This window comes from Pelophylax lessonae (genome assembly GCF_965119305.1).
Source record: "Pelophylax lessonae genome assembly, chromosome: 12".
Taxonomy (NCBI): domain Eukaryota; kingdom Metazoa; phylum Chordata; class Amphibia; order Anura; family Ranidae; genus Pelophylax; species Pelophylax lessonae.
This window is the reverse complement of record NC_138779.1, coordinates 105553741-105577918: the sequence shown is the minus strand read 5'-3', so window position 1 is coordinate 105577918 and position 24178 is coordinate 105553741. Positions and strand designations below refer to the sequence as shown.

General features: G+C 43.3%; 1 protein-coding gene across 3 annotated transcripts in view; it reads left to right on the top strand.

The window, feature by feature from the left end:
- The window catches only part of GRIN2D (glutamate ionotropic receptor NMDA type subunit 2D), a 1144270-nt gene that overhangs the window by 567449 nt on the left and 552643 nt on the right, over positions 1-24178 (top strand). The gene's annotated exons all lie outside the window — the stretch shown is intronic.

Sequence of the window (24178 nt, the reverse complement as noted above, 5' to 3'; positions counted from 1 at the left end):
TAAAGTAATGCAGTGCCAAATCGCAAAATATGGCCTGGTCATTAAGGGGGCAAATCCTTCTGGTCCAGAAGTGGTTAATACCACTTTAAGTGCTGGTTCACACTTGTGTGATGTCAGACATCGCATGTGATTCACACCACATTGCTGCCCAGATCACATGCAATGTCTCTGCGATGTGATTTCAGCCATACAAACTGTAAGGCTGAAATTGCATCGCATTTGCACCAAAATAGTGCAGGTCTCAATTTTTGGTCCACACTGGAATTGAATCGCATTGATGTGCACACCTATGCGATCTGATTCCTGCACCATTTCACAGTTCGCACTGTGATCTTTGAACCAATCTGGGGGGTGTCATTAACCTTACATTGACATCCCCAGTGATTCACAGATCTCAGTGTGAACCAGTGTGCAATTCTGGTGCGATGCGGGAATCGGAGCTGAATCGCACCAGTGTGAATCGGGACTAAGTGCCGGTTCACACTTGTGCGATGCGGGAAGGCTGCGAATATGCAGCGTGATCCCTCATCGCATCCGCACATCTGGTAGTTCACACTGTCATATGCGATACGCAGGGGGTGTCAATTAAATGTTAACGACACCCCCAGTTTGATCGCATATCGCAGTGCGATCTTGCAGTTCACACAGGATCGGATCGCACAAGTGTGAACCACCATGCGATCCAATCCTGAGGCATCTCAAAAAATGCTATATGTGCGTGTTTGGTGCGGATCCGCTGCGAATTCAGCCATACAAAGTGTATGGCTAAACTCGCACCGCACAGCCGATCGCATGTAATGAAGGAGCAGTGCGCTCCGACATTATATGCGGACCCCGCACTCGTATAAGTGTGAACCGGGGCTCAGTGACGGTTCACATATGTGCGGATGCACTGATCGCATGTAATGTCGGAGCGCACTGCTCCTTCATTACATGCGATCTGCTGTGCGGTGCGAGTTTAGCCATACACTTTGTATGGCTGAATTCGCAGCGGATCCGCACCAAACACGCACATATGGCATTTTTTGAGATGCCTCAGGATCGGATCGCATGGTGGTTCACACTTGTGCGATCCGATCCTGTGTGAACTGCAAGATCGCACTGCGATATGCGATCAAACTGGGGGTGTCATTAAGACTACATTGACACCCCCAGCGTATCGCATATGGCAGTGTGGACTGCCGGGGGTGCGTGTGCGATGCGGGAACAGGCTGCGGATTCGCAGCCTTCCCGCATCGCATAAGTGTGAACCGGACCTTATACATAGGGAGATGATGGGAAGGAAGGAGTTTATTAACATTAACAGAAAGGGGTAAAGGAATTTCCAATGCTGGCAAAGACAGAGAGAAGGGTCAAGGAGAGAGAGGGGGGTGACAGGTAGAGAGGGGGGGGGAGAGAAGGGGGGAAGCAAGGTCTGGAGGGTCTGGTCAGTGAAGTGTTACCTCATGTGGAGTGATCCCTGGGCTCTTTCAGCAGCTTCTCAGTGTAAAGTGTCAGCTCGGCTTTTTAACCTTCCCGCCCACCTTCCTTCACAGACGGAGCTCAGCACACAGGAGGGGGAGGGGGGAGAAGAGATGTGTGAAGCTCAGGGCACGCTGCAGCCGTGGAGCAGTGAGAGATACACAGACTGTCACCTCTCTCTCTCTCTCACTGATGATCATAGAGGCGCGCACCGGCCGCCTCTGTTCTCGCACATCGCAGACTGTCAGGGACTCGGAGGGAGACCCTGATCAGTCTGCAGAGCCGAACGGAGAGGAGAGGGACATACTAAGGGAAACCAGCGGCAAGGCAGCGGCGCCCTAGGCAGCAGTGCGCTCTAGGCGATTGCCTAACTCGCCTAGTGGTAGCGCCGACCCTGTATAGATCTAAACCCTATTGAGCATCTGAGGGGCATCCTCAAACAGGAGAAGGAGAAGCGCATCCACCAGCTCTGTGATGTTGTCATGGAGGAGTGGAAGAAGACCCCAGTGGCAACCTGTGAAGCTCTGGTGAACTCCATTGCCAAGAGGGTTAAGGCAGTGCTGGAAAATAATGGTGGCCACACAAAATATTGACACTTTGGACCTAATTTGGACATGTTCACTTAGGGGTGTACTCACTTTTGTTGCCAGCGGTTTAGACATTAATGGCTGTTGGTTGAGTTATTTTGAGGGGACGGCAAATTTACACTGTTATACAAGCTGTACACTCACTACTTTACATTGTAGCAAAGTGTCATTTCTTCAATGTTGTCAAATGAAAAGATATAATAAAATATTTACAAAAATGTGAGGGGTGTACTCACTTTTGTGATATACTGTATATATACTATATATCTATATTAGGGAACTGATTATCGGAAAAGCCGAATATCGGAGGGCCGATATTCACGTTTCCCGACATATCGGTATCGGCCCCCTGAACTTGCCAAAATTACCGATATTGTCATGACCTCATTGCGTATGTTGCGCCACGCGCCTCCACACACTGGGCCTAACCTTCTGCCTTCTTTGGGTGCCTCCCTTGCCTTGGACAGCCTTGTCTGGAGTTGGGAGTCTCTCGGGAGTGTATACCACAGCAATACACCCACCCACAGCAGCCCGGTGCCAGCCAGCCACCCATACCTGCAGGCCCTGTACCAGCCAGCCAGACACAAACATTGTAGCAGCCAGCCACAGGCACTGTACCAGCCAGCCAGCTACCCACAGGCCCTGTACCAGCCAGCCACCCACAGCCCCTGTGCCACCCACCAACCACAGGGTGCCAGCCAGCCACCCACCCACCACAGGGTGCCAGCCAGCCAGTCACCCACCAAAGGGTGCCAGACAGACAGCCACTCACCACCGGTTTCCAGACAGCCAGCCACCCACCCACCACAGAGTGCCAGCCAGCCACCCACCACAGGGTGCCAGCAAGTCCTGGCTCACTGTATTTTTGTGGGATGTATTTTTTTGTCAGCGAGGCTGTAATTGATTTGGTATGGTAAATTTAGTTTACTTACGGAAATCAGTGCAGCTGCATTCTGCTAGTCAGGTCTGCTCAGTGTGCTCTGCGGCTTTCAGTTTGATAACTCCCTCTGCATCCAGAGAGTTTGAGAAGTTTCAGCATGATAGGTGTGGAGCTATGCAGATGGCAGCATGAATATTGATACAGCCCTGGCCAATCTCAGAGAGACAGACTCTGAAGTCATGCTGGGAGACTGTATATAATCTATGAGCACACTGAGCCCTGAATCTTTCCCGGAGAGGATTAGTCCAGTCTGGAGGGCATGCTGACCTTCCAGGCAATGCTGCTACATGTCTGCTAATGTGAGGCCCCAGGTGGGCAACCTGAGGTCCTGGGTGGCTGAGACCATGGGAGAGCTGACTAGGGCGGTTGTATGCTGAAGATCTGGTCTGGTACCACTGGAGGGTGTCACTTGTAAGTTGGAAGGAGGCAACCAGCTATCCTTGGGCCTTGTGAGTACTGACAGTTCTGAGAGATGTTTTAGACGTTGGGCTAATGCCACCCCATCCCCTGGTAAAGAGAGTCAGCTGTGTGTTTATTTAAAGGGGGCACCTGCTGGTGTTCTGAAGAGCTTCATCAATTCATTCCTCTAAATAGGGACTCTGCTCTTGTGGCTTGTCCGGGAAGAGAAAATGTAGTCCTCAAGTTGTACATAGTTCCTGTTCTTGGAGAAACCACTCAATTCCCTAATCCCTATCCAGGTTCTCCAAAAATAAAAACAACAAAAATTAAACCCCCCTAGACTGTTCATTGAAGAAATGTGTGAAAGAGCCCATGTGCCTGGCGGCAGGGTGAAGCTTTTGGGAAGGACCTGGGCAATATTCGTGCAGCTCCTATGGGAGTAGTGCTACATCCCATATATTTTTCCTACCTTACTGTTATAGCTGCAAAAAGTCCACACCCTTCCCCTTCTGAAATCACCCTAATTGTAGCTGCCCATGTGATGGGTAGGAAAAAGGACTGCTGAAGACTGGATTTCGTGGTTACTTCTTCTCCCTTTGTCTGTGATTGCAAAGTGAAAGAGGAGCATGTGTGCTACGTTCCTTTATAGTGATGGACGAACTTCGCGCCGGGGCGGTTCGCGAGGGTTAGCCGCAAACTTTCTCAAATGTCCGCAAACCGGGCCCCATTGACTTTAATGGGAGGCGAACTTTAAAAACCTATAGGTCATATTTGCAGCCACAAAATACTTACTAGCTGTGCACAAATAGTCCCACCACATGGACACTGTCATAACAGAAGAATTGCAATTGGAAAAGTTGCCCTAAAAAATGTTTTTCTTTACAGCAAAATTTTTTTTTTCCTAAATCAGCTAGAACTGACAGCAGCCGGTAAATACATGTCAAATACATATAGGGTCCATTCAAAAGTCTGTAAAATGGGTCCGCATCCATTCCACAATTTGTGGACCCATTGATTTTCAATTCCAGTCTGAAAAATTAGGCATTCACAGGATAAAGAAGTAAGTGCCGGCCAGTACAGGCCCCAAAAATTTGCCCACCTGCGTTTACCTGACAGCTAAGGACGTTGTATTCTGTGGCTGAAGGTACATTAGGCATTCACAGGATACAGAAGTAAGTGTCGCCCATTCCAGGCCCCAAAAATTAGCCCACATGCGTTTTCCTGACAGCTAAGGACGTTGTATTCTGTGGCTGAAGGTACATTAGGCATTCACAGGATACAGAAGTAAGTGTCACCCATTCCAGGCCTCAAAAATGAGTCCACATGCATTTACCTGACAGCTAAGAACGTTGTATTCTGTGGCTGAAGGTACATTAGGCATTCACAGGATACAGAAGTAAGTGTCGCCCATTCTAGGCCCCAAAAATGAGCCCACATGTCTTTACCTGACAGCTAAGAACGTTGTATTTTGTGACTGGAGGTACATTAGGCATTTACAGAATACAGAAGTGTCGGCCAGTATAGGCCCCAAAAATTAGCCCACATGGGTTTACCTGACAGCTAAGAACGTTGTATTTTGTAGCTGGAGGTACATTAGGCATTCACAGGATACAGAAGTATGTGTCGGCCAGTATAGGCCCCAAAAATTAGCCCACATGGGTTTACCTGACAGCTAAGAAGGTTGTATTCTGTGGCTGAAGGTTCATTAGGCATTCACAGGATACAGAAGTAAGTGTCGGCCAGTATAGGCCCCAAAAATGAGCCCACATGGGTTTACCTGACAGCTAAGAATGTTGCATTCTGTGGCTGAAGGTACATTAGGCATTCACAGGATACAGAAGTAAGTGTCGGCCATAAAAGGCCCCAAAAAGTAGCCCACATGGGTTTACCTGACAGCTAAGAACGTTGTATTCTGTGGCTGAATGTACATTAGGCATTCACAGGATAAATAAGTAAGTGTCGGCCAGTATAGGCCCCAAAAATGAGCCCACATGGGTTTACCTGACAGCTAAGAACGTTGTATTCTGTAGCTGGAGGTACATTAGGCATTGACAGAAAAAAATAATTGTCGGCCATTAAAGGCCCCAAAAATTAGGCATTCAATGGACATGAAATGCCTTTTATGCCGCTGTATTTACCGAAGACAAGGATCATGAATTGTTGTGGGTGATTGTGGTCTGGCGGATATTTGTGGCCTGTCATGAGGCATTGTAATCAAACATAGTCTACTGGTCACATGTGTTGAATTCCTCAGAGATTCCTGCCTCATTCATTTTTATAAATGTGAGGTAGTCAACACTGTCATGAGCTAGGCAAGTGCACTTATCGGTCACGATCCCCCCCTGCTGCGCTGAACGTCCTTTCGGACAGGACACTGGACAGGGAGCAAGCCATTGCCAACAGTTCCATTGCAAATAGTGCAAGCTCTGGCCAGAGGTCAAGCCTGCCCACCCAGTAGTCCAGGGGGTCATCACTCCTCAGAGCGTCCACATCGGCCGTTAACCCGATGTAGTCGGACACCTGTCAGTCTAGGCGTTCCCTGATGCTGCATCCGGAGTACAGCTGTCGACGGGTCGGCTGGAAGAAGGATCTCATATCTGAAGTGACCAACACATCTTCAAACCGCCCTCTTCTTGCAGGCGCTGTTGGATTGCTACCAGCAACTGCTTCCCTGGAAATTCTGCATTCTGACCACCCTCTGTGATGGTGGTAACATTTCCACCATTTTTTGTTTTTACCAGGGGGCCTAAGTACGTTGCCACCCAGTACTGGTCCTTGCCCTTTATGCTTTTTATATGGGGGTCCCCCTTAAAACACTGGAGCATGAAGGCCCCCATTCACACTAAACTGGACGCGGTATAGTGGCCTGGCTCCAGCTCATCATCCAGGATAATGTCGTCCTCGTTCTCCTACCCCATCCATGGACAACACCAGGGATCCCAGAAAGGTTTAAAGCATGCTCTTCTTGCTCCTTCTCATCCACCCCAGAACCATCCTCCTCTGACTCCTCTTCAGACTCCTGTTGTTGACTTGTCTCAGAAGGAGTAGCACCACCTGGGAATTCATCCAACGTTACGACTTCCTCATCTTCCTGCTCCTGCTCATCGACAGCTTGATCAATGACACGACGCAATGCATGCTCCAGAAAGAAGGCGTAAGGCACGATGTCACTGATGGCGCCCTGGCGAGGTGAAAAAAACCGAAGCTCCCCAAAACCTGTCCTGCCACATAGTTCGTACAGGTAGCCGTTAACTGCACGTTTCTGCTTGAGCAGCCTATCAAGCATATACAAGGTTGAGTTCCATTGCGTCGGGCAGTCACAAATAAGGCGCCTGACGGGCAGGTTGTGTCGCCGCTGAATGTCAGCAAGGCGAGCCATGGCTGTGTTAGATCTTCTGAAATGGCCCGAGATTTTCCTGGCCTGCCGCAAGACGTCCTGAACCCCAGGGTATTTGGCAACGAACCGCTGCACGACCAAGTTCAGGACATGTGCCATGCATGGCATGTGTGTAATTTTGCCCTGTTTCAGCGCGTTCAGCAGATTGGCACCATTGTCGCACACCACCTTACCAACTGTCAAATTGAGCGGTGTCAGCCACTGATCTGCCTGTGAATACAAAGCTGAAAGGAGTGCAGGACCAGTGTGGCTCTTGGCTTCCAGGCACAACAGATGCAGCACAGCATTGCAACGTCTCACCTGGCAAGTGGAATAGGTTCTGGGGATCTTGGGTGGCGCAGAAGAAGAGACGGTAGCAGCAGAAAAGGAAGAGTCAGCCGAGGAGGAGAGGGAGGATGGAGTAGGAGGAGGAGAATAGGAGGCAGGCCTGCATGCAATCCGTGGCGATAAAACCAAATCTACACGCTCCAAAATCTACGCTCCAAAATTTGGGCCACGGAAGCCTGCCTTTTTCCAGGACAACGTGAGGACGGCATGATGGAAGGTGGAGTGGAGGACAATTGTGAGGAGAGAGGAGAAGGAGAAGAGGCTGGATGGTGAGAGCCCGGAGTGTGGCTTTGTGGGTTCTGACGGCGTTGCTCCCACTGGGCTCGGTGATGGGAGTCCAGGTGCCTTCTTAAGGTGGTCATCCCTAGGTGAGTGTTGGGCTTACAGCGACTTATGCATTTACTGCAAAGGCTGCAGTGGCAACACTATTGTCAGCAGGGGACACATTAAAAAAAGCCCACACTGCGGAGCCATGTACCGGCATCCTGGGAGCGCCAGATGTGACCGTACATAGTTGATGGCTTGCTCCTGATACATTTGCAGTCTGCTTGGTCCTTCCTGTGCTTCTCCTCCCTATCTCCTGGTTCGTCTATCCCTCTGAACTCCCCTCCTCTTCCTCTCTTGTGGGCACCCGCGTGGCGTCCATAGACACGTCATCAACAACGTCACCTTCCCCACCACTAACGTTCGAGATCTCGGAGTAGGCAGCAACAGCGGGGACCAACATCTTTGGGGTGATCTGGGTACTGTCGTCAGACTGCTGAGTGGCGGCTGTTGCTACCTCCTCTTCCTGATCCGATGCCAACAATGGCTGCGCATCGCAAATATCTTGTGATGGATCGGAAAATAATTCCAGTGACTCAATCGGAGGCTATATGGTGGTGGTGTCTTTGGGGGTGCACACAGCAGAGAGTGAAGAGGGTGCAGATAGAGAGGATGAGGAGGGTGCTGAAGAGGAAGGCTGAGTGAGCCACTCAAATAAGTCTGGTGCGCCCTTTGATGTAATCGAACGCACCTTCTGAAACTTCACACTTTGGCTCCGGCCTACTGCTCCTGCCCTACCCCTACCACCCCAGCGTAAGGGCCTGCCTCTTCCTCTGCCTGTCATTTTTTAAATTACCCTGTGATAAAAGTCTCTAGAGAAGTGCAGTATATGTGGAACAATGTATATAACACCCCGCTTCAATCTGTGGTATTGGGGGGCCACTGGTTTATCACACCAGTTCTACAAAAAAAGGCCAGTAACTGTTGTCACTGTGTGTAGCACAGTTAACACAGCAAAAGAGGCCACATTTTTGCAGGACTAAAATACACTGTTATAAAAGTATACTGTTAAATAACACCCCACTTCAATATGTGGTATTGGGGGGCCACTGGTCTATCACACCAGTTGTACAAAAAATTGGCCAGTAAGTTTGGCACTGTGTGTAGCAGAGTTAACACAGAAAAAGAGGCACTATTGTTGCAGGACACAAATACACTTCTAAAAGTATACTCGGATAACACCCCACTTCAATATGTGGTATTGGGGGGCCACTGGTCTATCACACCAGTTGTACAAAAAAAATTGGTCAGTAAGTTTGGCACTGTGTGTAGCAGAGTTAACGCAGCAAAAGAGGCAACATTTTTGCAGGACACAAATACACTTATAAAAGTATACTGTTAGATAACACCCCACTTCAATCTGTGGTATTGGGGGGCCACTGGTCTATCACACCAGTTCTACAAATAATTGGCCAGTAACTGTTGTCACTGTGTGTAGCACAGTTAACGCAGCAAAAGAGGCCAAATTTTTGCAGGACTAAAATACACTGTTAAGAAAGTATACTGTTAAATAACACCCCACTGCAAAATGTGGTATTGGGGGACCCTGGTCTATCACACCAGTTGTACAAAAAATTGGCCAGTAAGTTTGGCACTGTGTGTAGCAGAGTTAACGCAGCAAAAGAGGCAATATTTTTGCTGGAAACAAATACACTTATAAAAGTATAGTCAGATAACACCCCACTTCAATCTGTGGTATTGGGGGGGGGGGGGGCACTGGTCTATCACACCAGTTATACTTTTTTAAAAGAGCTTTTGTCACTGTTTGTAGTATTGCTGCAGAAACTCTCAACACACCAGTCACAATGCTGCGCAGTGCACAATACAAATTCACTATAATATGCTTTCTATATTAGAAAGTATATTATAAGTGTATTACACCCCTATATAGTGCACTGCACACCAAAGAATAGTACACCTATACCAAATAGCAGTCCTTAAAAGGACTTTTGTGGACCTTAACAGAGCGATTTGTGTCACTGACGATCTGTCCCTGGTGTACACAGCCAACCTCTCTCTACACTGACAAAAAGCAGAATGTGAAATGGCCGCCAGGTCAGGTCTATTTATAAGGTAGGGGGTATGTCCATGTGCTGAAATGTCTCAATTGGCTATCCTGTCATGGGTCAAAGTTCTCCCCAATGTAAACTAATATGGCCACAGCGAACAGCGCCATATGTTCACAAAATCGGCGGACTGCGAACAAGCAAAGTTTGCCGCGAACCGACCGCCGGGCGAACCGCAAGGCCATCCCTATTCCTGTAAGCATGTCTAGTGGTAGGCTGATAAGTACCCTGCAAAGTAATTGAACTTTGAACAATTCACATTACTGCCCTTTTCTGACTCCACACTGTATTTCTGTACAAGAGATTACAGAATAATGATTTCAGGATACAAGTCTGTTTGTAAGTGGGCATGCATGAAATACATTTTAATACATAACAGAATTAAATTGTTTTCAGAAAAAAAAAAAAAATGTAGCTGTTTTATTGTACCAAACCCATATATATTATGATAAAAAAGGAATAGCAGACTTTCTTGGTACAAGAACAGGACTTGCACCTTGTACTAGTAAAAATGTATATCTTTATTACAAATATTTAAAAACAGTCTAATAAAACCATATGAGAGTTCATCCCTCATCAACAAAACAGGCCATAGTGCAACAAGCATATGTGTCTTAGCTAAATTGTCCAATAGGCTGAAGCGTTTCATATTACTGAGCTTCTTCAGGACCTTTTATATCTTGGAAGCAAAGACAATGGCCAAACTAGAAAAACATATAAAAAACAATGATGATAAATGTATAGCAAAACATATTATTACAACCATAATATATTATCACCTGTGCAACTTACAGAATGCTTGGGATCATATGCATAGAGAATGGTGGTGAGCAGTTGGTCAAAAAGAACATCTAAAATTACTTGCAATAGCTATGATCTTCACTCTAAGTTAGCCAAGATAGTGTTAGTCACAAATACAGTATATGGAGAAATACTCTCTTATTTTCCCCAGAGCTTGGTGAATAAGTTGGAAGTTATGCAGACTTCTATCATCCAATCATGTGTAAGCAAAAAATGCTGTTTTTTATTTTTATTTCACATAATTAGGTATTCTTTGAACTCTTTCAAAATTTAAATTTCACTACATTCACTAAGCCTTGGGTAAAATTCCCTTGCAAAATGCTGCTTCCATGCACAGCAAACTGTTTATTTACCTTTAGTAAATCAACTGCATAATTTTGGGGGATTTCTTTTTGCCAGATTGATGAAGTTGGGTGGGCAGAGCTGGCTCAGTCTGCATCCAAAGCTAACAAATGGTTCCTTGAAGTGTAATTCTTTATGTACTGTATCTTTTTGTGGCTCTAGTTACTTATCAAATTACATATTACAATGCACTAGTTATACTGTTTAAACACAGCAGGGTATAAGCATAAAATTGCCTGTATGAAATCAATCTTTCTTTAATACATTCTCTGCAAAGTGTGTCACCTCAGGAAAGGGTAGTGATTCACTATTTTTTTTTTTAACTTTTTTAATATAATTACAGTATATGTGTTAAGTTGTCTTATTAAGTAGAAAAACAAGTAGAAAAACAAAATTCTGCACTGTATTTAAAGAAAAGTAAGTACAGAAGCTGCACTTTCTCAATTGCACTTTATAAATGTTATTATTATTATCAATAGAATGGATGTGAGACCAAGAGGACATATTAGGTAACTGCACCAGAATGTCTTTCTTTTTTACTGTTGTATTATCCTTCTGCAGTGTGCACAGGGTTAAACTGAGTATTCATTAATGCAGAAGTGCAGCAGCCAGGAGAGGAGACCACTTTGCAATGCTCTTCTATGAAGTATATCCAGTGCAGGGGGCAGCCATCTTGGCTGGGTTTAATGAAATCCTAGAGAATGGTGATTGGCTGACGCAACAGAGCAAGGGAGACGTGGGTCTTCAGGCTGGTGAGGAAAAAGGAGATGACTGGCTTGAAACAAGCAGGTATGTGAGGAAAAGTCTGGCCTGCTGCTAGCTGAACAGAAACCTGCCATTGCTGACCACAATTAGAAGAAGCAAAGAGACTACTCACCTTGCCTCAGACATCAGGAACTATCTCCCTGGGAGGGTGTGAGTTATGATTTGGGTGCTTGATGAGATCAGACTGTACTGGAGAGCATTACTACTGCTTAGGAGGAAGGAAATAAGGGGCTGTCTCAGCAGAATTGAAAGAGAAGCATCACAGCAATTCCTATCCTGTCTGAGGACTTGAACTGAACCAGAGCATGTGTCCTGAGACCCAGAGGAGAGTGTCGTGGGCCTGATAAGAGACTAACATTATAAAGGTGCATCTGTTGTCTGCTGGGAACTGTTGTGCTTTCTTCAAGGACTCCAACTTTTCTGGCCAACATTTTTTTCATCAATCACTGGCCAGTGATTGCAGGGACTGTTATAGCAAGTTAGGACTGTTTTGTACACTGTTGATCAGTAAATGCAGTTCAGTCCTGTTAATTACTCTTAGTTAGAATACTGTTGAACCCTATCTCTCAGAGTAATGTTATTGTCTTATTGATTGTATAAGTACAGTTGCTAATCCTCTCTCCTTTTAGGCTATGCTTGTTGTAATAAATTCTTTGAAATACCTAAATGTGTGTCAGTGCAGAGAAATCGCAAAACAATTCAGTGATTCCTCTGGGGTAGCGCTACATAGGTGACCATAAGGGCTCTTTCACACGGTCCGCCTCCGTAGGCGGATCCGTGCTGCTCAGCGGGGATCGATCCGCGATCCCCACTGAGCCGGCGGATGACAGCTCCGTCTCCGCTTGCAGTGCGGAGAGGAAGGTGTCACAGCCCCCGCTGCTCTCTATGGGGGTTCGGATGAGAGCGGACCGCTTGTCCGCTCTCATCCGATCCGATCTGATACCTGAACGGATGGAAAAATAGGGTTTCCATCCATCCAGATTTCATGGACAGGATTGGATATGGGTGGCAGCGGGTGTGAGCGGAGGTGTCTCCGCTGACATCCACTGCCCCATAGAGCTGCATGGAGGATCCGATCAGATCCGCCTAAAATCTGACAGGCGGATCTGATCGGACCGCCCGTGTGAAAGAGCCCTAAGTTATACTTATATGTTTCAGCTTTGTAAATATACAAATATAAACTTTGCACCAATTGGCAATGTATTGTTTATAACAGGATTTAGACAAATAAATAACATTATAATTATATATCAATCTGTCTCCTGTGTGTATGTATGGGTGTTCATTTAGATTGTATTTACCTTGTCTACCATGAGAGAGGGATGTGCTGGTAACATCTCTGAGGAGTGTCCTGCAATGTCATCCTAACTGTACTGAAAGGCACAAAAAGCTATTTCTGTATACTGAGTGGTTTTCCAATGTCTTCCAACCACAACATGGGGTCCTAGAATCTCTAACCTGTTTATGCTATCTTGGACTTCTCCCCACGTTTCTACCCTAAAAAATTAACGTTGACTGCAACATCTTGTTAATACTAGAAGATTCTGCCACCATGTAAAGCTACATTCTGTGTCCTGTGAGTGTTCAGGTCCCAGTTTAGAGCACAGACATAAGTGGTCAGGTTTGTCTATCTGATCAGAGCATACTGTATGTAAGTATTGTCCTACCCCCTGTGTCTTATAAAGTGAAATTTGAACTTCTGCTTTCTCTACTGGAAAATTCTGCCACCAGGAATAAAAGTAGCAGGAAAATGTGTACACCATCTCCCAGATCTGGCTTCTTCTGCAGAAGGAAGCATAAAGTAACAAAACCAGAATGAACAGTATCTGGCATCTAGATATGTATAAGGGTTGTTTTATCTCCCATTGAGATTATGCAGATATTTGTTGCACTGTATAAAACATATCACCATATGTTGAATTATATATAAGGCATTCTTTGACAAAGGTGCCAACTTTTCTGTCACCTTGGCAACAAGGCTGATTTTTTTAATCACTACTGAACTAGCCCTTTTCCATCCATTGCCATGACAAAATAGATATTTCATGTCATCACGCCATAGCAATGGGGCGATTATAGATCTTTTTATCATCGCTACAAGGCCAACTCTTCCATCACCATCCAATGGCTGAGATACCTTAATAGTTGTGATGATATATGGGACTGTAGACAGAACCCATCAGAAGAAAAAACATATATCTAAATATATATATAAGAAACATAAATAAAAGAGACCAGACTTAGAATATGGATTGAAAATTGGCCACGGCCCTTTATTGATATAACCATTAAAATTTGTATATATATATATTATACACAAATCTATATATATTTTATAACATATATAATATTAATAAACTATCTTTATATTAACTCAGCATTGATTGCTCAAGTTAATTAACATAAATACAATATCCACAACCACAATAAATGCAATCAACTCAGTTATAACCACTCAAGTTGACATCAAGTATCAAGTACAAAGACATCCAAAAAAGGACCGTGACATAGGGTAAACATAAGGGTGGGGAGGGCGGGACAACTTTCCTCTTCTGTCCCCGCCGTTAGATTAACTGCTGACGCAGTTATCACTTAGATAAAGTCATACCACACATAACCGTTATTATAGTTGCTTTAAAATGGACCAATCGAATTCGAATATGCAAATGAGCATAAATACCAAATTTATTATGTGTTGATTGGTCTGTCACAATCCCATAGGTGTTGGTGGAGCAATGAATGCCCCCCCAAACCTTCATGGGACTGTAGACAGAACCCATCAGAAGAAAAAACATATATCTAAATATATATATAAGAAACATAAATAAAAGAGACCAGACTTAGAATATGGATTGAAAATTGGCCACGGCCCTTTATTGATATAACCATTAAAATTTGTATATATATATATATTATACACAAATCTATATATATTTTATAACATATATAATATTAATAAACTATCTTTATATTAACTCAGCATTGATTGCTCAAGTTAATTAACATAAATACAATATCCACCAGCCAGGCTCAAACAACAAGAGCCTGGCACCCCACCAACCTAACCGTGGCCATTTCAATACTATTCTGAAGCCCCAAATTAAAAATATCTAACGCAATATTTGACAAATGAACATTGTCTGGACGATAGAAACCAGGCAAGTAACCCTCCAAGTCAACATGTCTATAAGAATAACCATTAATCGACGGCAAAAATTTTTCCAAATATCTATTAATACGTTTACGGATATTTTTACAAAATTTAAGCTCAGGAATTAAATGCCAACTGAGTCTGGGGACAATTTCCGAAAAAATTAAAACCGAATGTGGAAATAATGAATGCAGCCTCAAAAAATGCAATCTAAGGGTAGAAATGATATCCAAAGTCGTACTAGACCCAATATCATTACCGCCTAAATGCAAAATAATAATAGAAGGGGATGGCCAATGAGATATTAAAAAAGGCAAAGAATCAATCAAATCAACACATAACATACCCCTCCTACCCAACCACCAAACTTGAAAGTCATCCATATCCAGACCAAGGTTCGAACCATAGCATCTCAGAGCTGCCCTGCGAGAGGCCCAGAATATGAAGGAATGACCGAGAATCCAAATATGTTTCCGACAACCTGCAAGTTAAACGATAAAATTAGGCCTCACATAATTCCGAAAACAGTTCGAATCCCACCTCCCAATACGTTTAATAATTGGATCAGGGAAACCCAACAATGCAGCTTCGGTGGCAGCACCGATACGAAAGGAGTGAGATGTAATGCGAAGATGTTGAAGATTCGCATGCGCCAAACAACGTTTCAAAACCGAATTAAATTGGTAAATGGTAAGAGGAAGACCTGACATATGAAGCAGCAATAAAGAACCAGCAGGGCGTACTTTTAAATACTCGGACAGAAGAGAAACAATGCATACCATCGAACCATGCAAAGGACGAAGCGTGATCCAGCGGCCACGTCCAATTTGATCTGTCTTGCTGCGTTTTAAATAAATCTGTATAAAATCAGGTCTAAATAATAAATCCGTGAACATCAAACCATACACACTCGAAGAATTTTTTGGCAATACTTCAGATATCCGAAAAGCGCCAAAAAAACAAAGGCTAAATGCCACTTTAAATAACAAAGCTTCAAAAGGCGAAAAGCAAACGGAATCTGTAGCCTTGCAAATGGTCAACAATATGGAAGAAGATATGGGAAACCTAGAATCCGGTGTAACAAATTCTCTCCTGTATCCTTTCAACGCCTGTTGTACTGGAAAGAAGGACATACATGAAGGCATACCTGATAATTTAAAGAAAAAGGAAATACCACTAAGCATCTTTTGTATATGTGAATAAGAATATTCTTTAGACATCAAAAAATTAAGAAATCCTAAAACGAGGTCCTCTAAAGAAATCTCCGGATTATTTCCCAGAGAATTTATATAACCGTCCCACATACGCCACGCGGCTAAATAGTGCGCCCACGTGGATGGGGCTAATGAATTACGAACAGCTTGATGTACCGGAGTCAAAGCAGATCCCACAAATGCTGAGGGCATAAACTGCCTCGAACGTCTGCATATGGAACTAATTCTCGAAACCGGTCTAGCTGTAGGCGAGAGAGAGAGTCAACGATTAAATTTGACTTACCCGGTACATATTTCGCCTTAATCCAAACATTCAGTTCTAAACACATAAAAATCAATTGACGCAAAATAGTTAATACGGGCAAAGATTTAGAAGTCAAACAATTGATGGCATAGACAACACCCATATTATCTGAATGAAACAACAAATTACGATTACGGAAATTAGAACCCCACAACTCTAAGGAAACCAGTAATGGAAAAATTTCCAAGAAAACTACATTCTTAGTCAATCCGGACAATTTCCAAGGTTCAGGCCACAAGCCAACTGACCAGTGGCCTTGCCAGAAAGCCCCATACCCAATGGAACCTGAAGCATCGGTATATAAATCTAAGGCAGACAAGGTGCAAAAAGGCTGTCTCCATAAACAACACCCATTATAATTCATTAAAAACTTTTTCCACACAATCAAATCATCGCGTAAACTGCGAGTTAGGCGAATAAAATGAAAGGGGGATGAAACACCAGCAATAGCTTTATATAAACGCCTCGAAAAAATTCTACCAATGGGAATAACCCGGGACGCAAAGGCTAATAAACCCAAAACTGACTGCAAAGTCCTCAAAGTGACTTTTTGTTTGGACAAGACAAAATCAATTAGAGTATACAGCTTATAAATTTTTTCAGGAGGCAAACGAAACTCCATCGCAGCGGTGTCAATAGTAATGCCTAAAAATTCTAAACACCTAGTAGGAAAAACTGATTTTTCGTGAGCTAAGGGAACTCCAAATTGGCGACATACAACAACAAATTCAGAAAAAAGGGTTAAACAGTCAGAAGTACCGGCCTTACCTACAAAGAGGAAGTCGTCCAAATAATGAACAACATTAAGAGATTTCGTGCGATAACAAACCACCCATTCCAAGAATGAAGAAAACATCTCAAAATATTTACATGATAAAGCACAACCCATTGGGAGGCATTTGTCATAGAAATAAAAACCATCGAATTTAAAACCTAACGAATTGTATGCACTAGGGTGAATGGGAAGAAGCCTAAAAGCTGATTTAACATCAGCTTTTGCCAATAGGACTGAATCACCAACATTGCGAATTATGCGCAAGGCATCGTCAAAAGAAGAATAGGAAACAGCACAAATGTCATGATCCAACTCGTCATTCAACGATAAGCCTTTAGGAAATGACAAGTGGTGTATAAGACGAAAAGAGCCTTGTTCTTTCTTCGGAATAATTCCCAATGGTGAAACTCGAAAATTAACAAAAGGAGGCGCAATAAAAGGGCCAGCAATTCTGCCATCACGAAGCTCTTTCAAAATTTTCTCAGCAACTACAGCTCCATTTCTAGACACCGACTTCAAGTTATCATGTACTACACATCCCGAACCTGTAAAGGAAGGCAGTAGAAAACCAACAGAGAAACCATCAAATAGGATGCGAGCTATCAGTCGGTTTGGCCATAATTGAAGCCACGGTTGCATTTCTGCTACCTTCACCGGTGTGACCACTTTTACGAAAAATCTCAGGCTGTGGATTGGCAGAGTGAGATGCCAGCTTCTTAAAACATCTCGAGGCAGAATGAGCGCCTGCGCAAAAAGAACACTCATGTTTATATCTACATGTGCCCGGCCACTTGCATTGGCCTTCATTAAAGCTAAAGCACAAACCTTTTTTAAAAGGAGCAGGAGGGGTGACAGACATTGGCTTCACAAAAGAACGCTGAGGCAAAAGAAGGTTCAGCCAAAGCCCAACGTCTTTCGTCCCCCAACGCATAGATTTATGTATAGCAAGTTTTTGACGAAAAGATTCGTCATAGAAAAACCAGGCTAGCCCATTAAAATTTTTATAGGCTTCTAGAACTATTTCAACATGCTGAAACAAACCACTACAAAATTCAGGATGTTTTTCTCCCATCACACTGGCGTAGATAGAGAAACCTTGAAGCCAATTGTTAAAAGATCTGGCTGGTGTTCTGCGCTCATCAGATTTCTCATTATCTTTTCTATCCAAACGGTTGTCTTTAGAAGAAGGAAGTAAAGATAATATATCTACATATTCCCCTTTCCAGATCTTCTCTTTCAACACTAAATTCAAATGATAACCCAACGGCGAAAGTTCGCACGTCATAGCCTCTTTATAACATGTTTCAGGAATAGAAGAAGAGGATACTGGCACAGGCATTTGAAAAGTGGATACAGGTACAGTAGTAACATTAGACAAAGGTAAATCAGAAACAGCATCTACATTACCACCCCAAACAGGTGCAACATTATTAACAGGTAATCTTTGTACATTAACAACTTGATTTACCAAAACATTAAATGACCTTGCCAAATCCAATAACATTTGAATATTGTCAGACTCACCACTTGTCACAGGAGCTGACACATTTTCTGGTAAATCTTGGGCATGTAGTACCTCATTCCCACCAGAAGGTGGCTCCAAAGCAACATCCTGTGAAGGAACAGAAGAAATAAGGGAGGGGGAGACAAAAACCTCAGGAGGAGGACAAACAGCAGGCATATTTAACAATGTGTTGTGACGTCTGTCCATAGAACGCCCGCTCCTGCCCTTCTTAGAAGCAGCAGAGCTGCGAGGAGGCGATGGGGAATTAAACCTCTTAGGCTTCCTTCTAGGCCTGTTGTCACGGCTAGAGTAGTTTGCAGTGCAGTCGCCGGGGGGGGGGGGGGCCGTCACAGATGCACTTGAATGAGAGACATCTCTTGAAGCAGGAGGCGGAGACCGAGAGGGGCGGGCAGGGGAAGGAAGGCGGCGGCTCACCACTCGGTTCCTGGGGAGAGAAGGAAGTCCACCACGGGGCTCAGCAGAGGAGGAGGGGGCCGTGAACATGCCAGCATCAACATCCGGAGGGACAGGGCAGTCCGGCAAGGCAAGACAGCGGCGGATCCAGGCTTCACCTTCCGAGGAGCTAGCCCTCTCCAATACCGATTGGAGCAAGGACTGCATCATGAAGGTCAGTGATCGGGTGAAGTGCAGGCAGAGGCAGGAGGGGGGGGTTCACAGGCAGTGAACAATCTGCTGCACAGAGCTCCGGAAAGTACAGAGGATAGGATAAAAGTCACTGACCGGAGAAAGTGAAAGCAGAGCAGGGGCAAGGTAGAGAATCTGAAAGCCGGATAACAGGAACCGAGGACGGAGTAAAAAGTCAGCTCCTAGGCAATGAAAGGCAGGGAGAAACAGGAGGACAACTTTCCTCTTCTGTCCCCGCCGTTAGATTAACTGCTGACGCAGTTATCACTTAGATAAAGTCATACCACACATAACCGTTATTATAGTTGCTTTAAAATGGACCAATCGAATTCGAATATGCAAATGAGCATAAATACCAAATTTATTATGTGTTGATTGGTCTGTCACAATCCCATAGGTGTTGGTGGAGCAATGAATGCCCCCCCAAACCTTCATTTCTGTCTGCGTGGCAATGGGATTAATTCCTTACTTATTTTAGCATTGAGCCCTGGTATATCCCTCCACTGCCATGCCAAGAACACTAAATATTTTGTCACCATATCAACAGGGGCGTGATAAAGGTCATCATGCAAACAGGTAAATCCCTCTGTTGCTACGGCAATGCTGTGAACAGGCCCCGTTATGCCATGGCACAACTTTTATTGGGACTTTCCATTGCCACGTGTTTATGATAGTTCACTCATAAAAAAATATGTATATTAATATGAATATTGTGTTTACTAAGATGCACATCCAAGAATCTTTAAAATATATCAATACTTTCTGCTGACACCACTGATTGTAGAAGAGAGTTCCACATTCCTATCACCTTGACAAGGTTAAGGTAAACGGCTTCTCATCCAATTCTCGTTGTGTGGCCCCGTGTCCTCTTACGCTCCCTGAGACTGAATCGTTTCTACCTACCCTGGGATTGCCATTGAGATATTTGTATATCACTATTTTTATATCAACTATGTCTAGTTGGTCATTGGCAACACATATCTACAGAGCGGTACAGTATATCCTATTCTACATATTATCAGTTTATTCCTAGATAATATTATTGCAATTTACTGCTTCCACCAGAAGATTCTGCCACTATGTGAAGCTACATCCTGTTTCCCTCTGAGTGCTTAGTGCAGAAATTAGAGCTCAGATCACCACTGACCAGGTCATGTAGCCTCAATCAATCAGGATAAATCCTCTTCTACTGCTCGCAGATTCTGCCACAAAAACTGAATGTGACTGGAAAACAGAAATGCAATCTTTCAGACTGGGCCTCTTCTGCATTCTTACACAGATCCCAACAACATGGGGGGGGGGGGGTGGAATTTACTAAAGCCGCTGTGCCATCTCTTGTATGTATTATGTCTTGTGCCAATTTCATAAGGCACCTGTAATATTTTTGGTTCTGACAGCAACTCCTGTAAATTCAGGAAGTTTTAAAATGCACCACTTTTACATTGTGGTGCAATGAATGTTCCAGATTCAAAATAAAATGCAAACAATTTGTATCCTATGAAACTGGAGCTAATTAAGGCCTACTCAACGTTGACATACAGAAAAAGAAACTGGCACTGACAGACTTTGCGAAAGTGTCTCATGTGCATTCTAAAAATGGCACACTATGCACCAAATTCAAGTTCTAAATGGGTACATGAATTCGCTACATGCTGCACCAATTTTAGAATACATGAGGATCCCTATTGCAAAATCTGTCTGCGCCAGTCTTTATGAATTCCAAGGATTGTTCCTTTGGCAATGTCAACATTGCTATATGCTCTCCACAGCTTCCTATTGAATGGAAGTGAAAGGAGGAAGCCTTTTTTAGCCCCCCCCCCCCTTTACCTCATGGGGCTGCGGCGTGGGCAAAAATAATTTTCAGGTTTTTTTTACATTAGTATATTGTGATTGGTCAGTTAGGGTCAGGTGACTAGGGAAAACTCTGGAAGGTCAGTAGGTCAGGTCAGGATTGGTCACTTAAGGTCAAGTAGTATGAAAGGAGGGGACAGCTATCAAATTTGAAGTAAGTCACAAGAGGTAAAAGTGTCCACGTCCCAATTTGAATGAAAGACAGAGAAGGGGTGGGCCAGGGGGACTTTTAAAGGGACACTGTCATCAAGACAAATAGCCAGAATCAACCATGTATATAAAATTGAACAAATTTTATTATATCAAAAAACAAAAAGAAAATGGACAATTTTTAAAAATTATTATTGTGTTAGCACACACTAATAATAATAATGGACATACACAGCAATTGATAGTATTCATATAGTGGCATGCCATGTATGCCACTATATGAATACTATCAATTGCTGTGTATGTCCATTATTATTATTAGTGTGTGCTAACACAATAATAATTTTTAAAAATTGTCCATTTTCTTTTTGTTTTTTGATATAATAAAATTTGTTCAATTTTATATACATGGTTGATTCTGGCTATTTGTCTTGATGACAGTGTCCCTTTAAAAGTCCCCCTGGCCCACCATTTCTCTGTCTTTCACTTAAGGTCAAGTGACCTGTAAGAACCTTTTAGAAGCCCCCTTCAGCCTATTTAAGGAGCGGCCTGACAGGATTTTTTGCCAGTCGCCAGAGAAGAGACAGCGTAAGGAGAGCCCCTCCCTACCCCGTTGCTGCAGGTTTATGTGGTGGCTCCCTTTGTTGAATCAAAGGGGAGATGTAAGAAAAATAAAATGGTTAAAGATTAATGCTGAATCGGCTTGAGTCTAAGTGTCTGGGCTGAGTATGGTTATTTATGAGTATTTTCGATTAATAAACTACTTTGGTGAAATAAAGTTGTTGTTATGATGAAATAATTTGTTTAAACCAATAAACCAAGCCGTGGCCAAATTTATTCCATTAAAACTTGATTGGTGGTCTTTATTTATTCTATGCATGTTTGCTGTTTATTGTCTCGTGCCTGCGGTTCCATGTGCTTTATTCCCTTTACACACGCTGTTCCCTTACCAGATGTGGATTGTTCCACACTCTCTGCACCCCTATGCTGCACCTCTCTCAACACTAGCCACCCTGGCCTCTGTCACAGCTATCCCTAATGATGGATTCACAGTGCTCTTGTGTAAGTTGCACAGAACACGCTAACGCACATGTGAAGGTGTGAATAGACCTGTATGGTTAACCTTTCAGAACACACTAAACTGCAATGCATGAATATGCACTAACCCCATAAAAAAAAAAAAAAAAATGAGACAGAGTCACTGAAAGTGTCAGGGTAATAATGATATTAGAGATTCACATATAAAATATTGCCTTTTAAACACTTCAGCCGCGGAAGATTTTACCCCCTTCCTGACCAGGCCCTATTTTGCGATTCGGCACTGCTTTACTTTAATGGACAATTGAACGGCCGTGCGACACTGTACCCAAACAAAATTTAAGTCCTTTTTTCCCACAAATAGGGCTTTCTTTTGGTGGTATTTGATCACCTGTGCAAATTTTTATTTTTTGTGCTATAAACAAAAAAAGAGCGACAATTTTGAAAAGAAAAATATTTTTCACATTCTGCTATATGACATTCCCCCCCCCAAAAAATTTAAAAATCATTTTTTTTTTAAATTTTAGGCCAATTTTTTTCTGCTACATATTTTTGGTATAAAAAAAAATCGCAATAAGCGTATTTTTATTGGTTTTGCACAAAAGTTATTGTGTCTACAAACTAGGGGAAAGATTTATGTCATTTTTATTTATTTATTTTTTTATTAGTAATGGCGGCGATCTGCAATTTTTAGCGGGACTGTGACATTGCTGCAGACAGATTGGACCCCTAACTGACATTTTTGATGCTTTTGGAGGGACCAGTGATATTACTACAGTAATCAGTGCTAAAAATATGCACTGTTACTGTAATAATGCCATTGGCTGGGAAGGGGTCACCCTGTGGGGGATTGAGGGGTTAAATGTGAGCCTAGGGGAGTGATTCTAACTGTGGGGAGGCGTGGCTTCTGAGATGACCATAGAGACATGTGATCCTATATAGAAGGATCACATGGGCTCTGTGATCATCCCAGGGAGAAGGACGGTCAGCTGTGTTCTGTCTCAGTGGGGAACGATCGCGGGTGTAAGGCAGCAATCAGAGCCACCTGACACATGCATTGGCTTCCCTGCGTGCTCGCCCCCTAGACTCCCAAGAGGGAACGCTGTACATGTACGGCGATTTGCCTTGGAGCAGCTGCCTGCCGCAGTACATCTGCAGCGGGCGGTCGTAACCTGGTTAAAGTAAATCTGTCATGAGCACCCATAAGGGACTGCCATTGCTAGAATTCTGCAGATACCAGTTCACTGGCTGTCATGCTGATCCAGTAGCTTCAATACTTTTTGAAGTGTGTATATATCATAACAACTGACTTCTCTTATTTGCCCCTTTTTTGTTCTATTATATATACCATTGTGCGTTTTTTTTTTTATACATTTACTATATATATGTGTTTGATATATGGGAAAATAATTTTTGTCACTCTAGAAATATAACAAGCTTGTCATTTCTTGCAGTGAGATGATTACACAGTGCCTAGGCTGCACTAAACCCCTGTGGAGTTTTATCAGTCCTGACCAGGCTACTTCTGGGAATTAAACAACACCCCCACTACTCACCATGTTAGCAAAATGAGGAGAGGGGGTGATGTTCTGTAGTCCAAATTAGAAGCAAGCAGCCAAGGATGATGACATGGACCCTCCATAGATACAGTACAGTGGGTGTGAGTTACCAGGGCTATAATGTACACACAGGGGCCAGGGCCATTGATTATACACAGAAAAGGTAAAATAAGGTCATAAGATGAATTACTCTTATGTAGTCAAACTAGTTACATAAGATGCATTAACGTATAGAATTTGTTGATAGAACAAAGCCATTTACTAATTTAAAAACGAGTTACAAAAATTTTGACTTATTTATCTCTAGACATCAATATTACAAATTTGTTTCCAGCATGCATGCATAACAACCTCATATGATAGAAAGGAAAATAAAATAAGGGTCATGGTTATTCCAATAGTAAATTTATATTACTATTTTTTTCTATCTACTCAAGGTTAGAATAAATCTTACTATATGACCCCCTTTCTGTTATTTTGGTGTAGTACTTTAAACGTCCTTTTTGTAATTTTACTCCATTTTCATATTTTTTGCCATTTGACTTTTAACCCCAAATAAAGTGTATGTATTGTTCCTA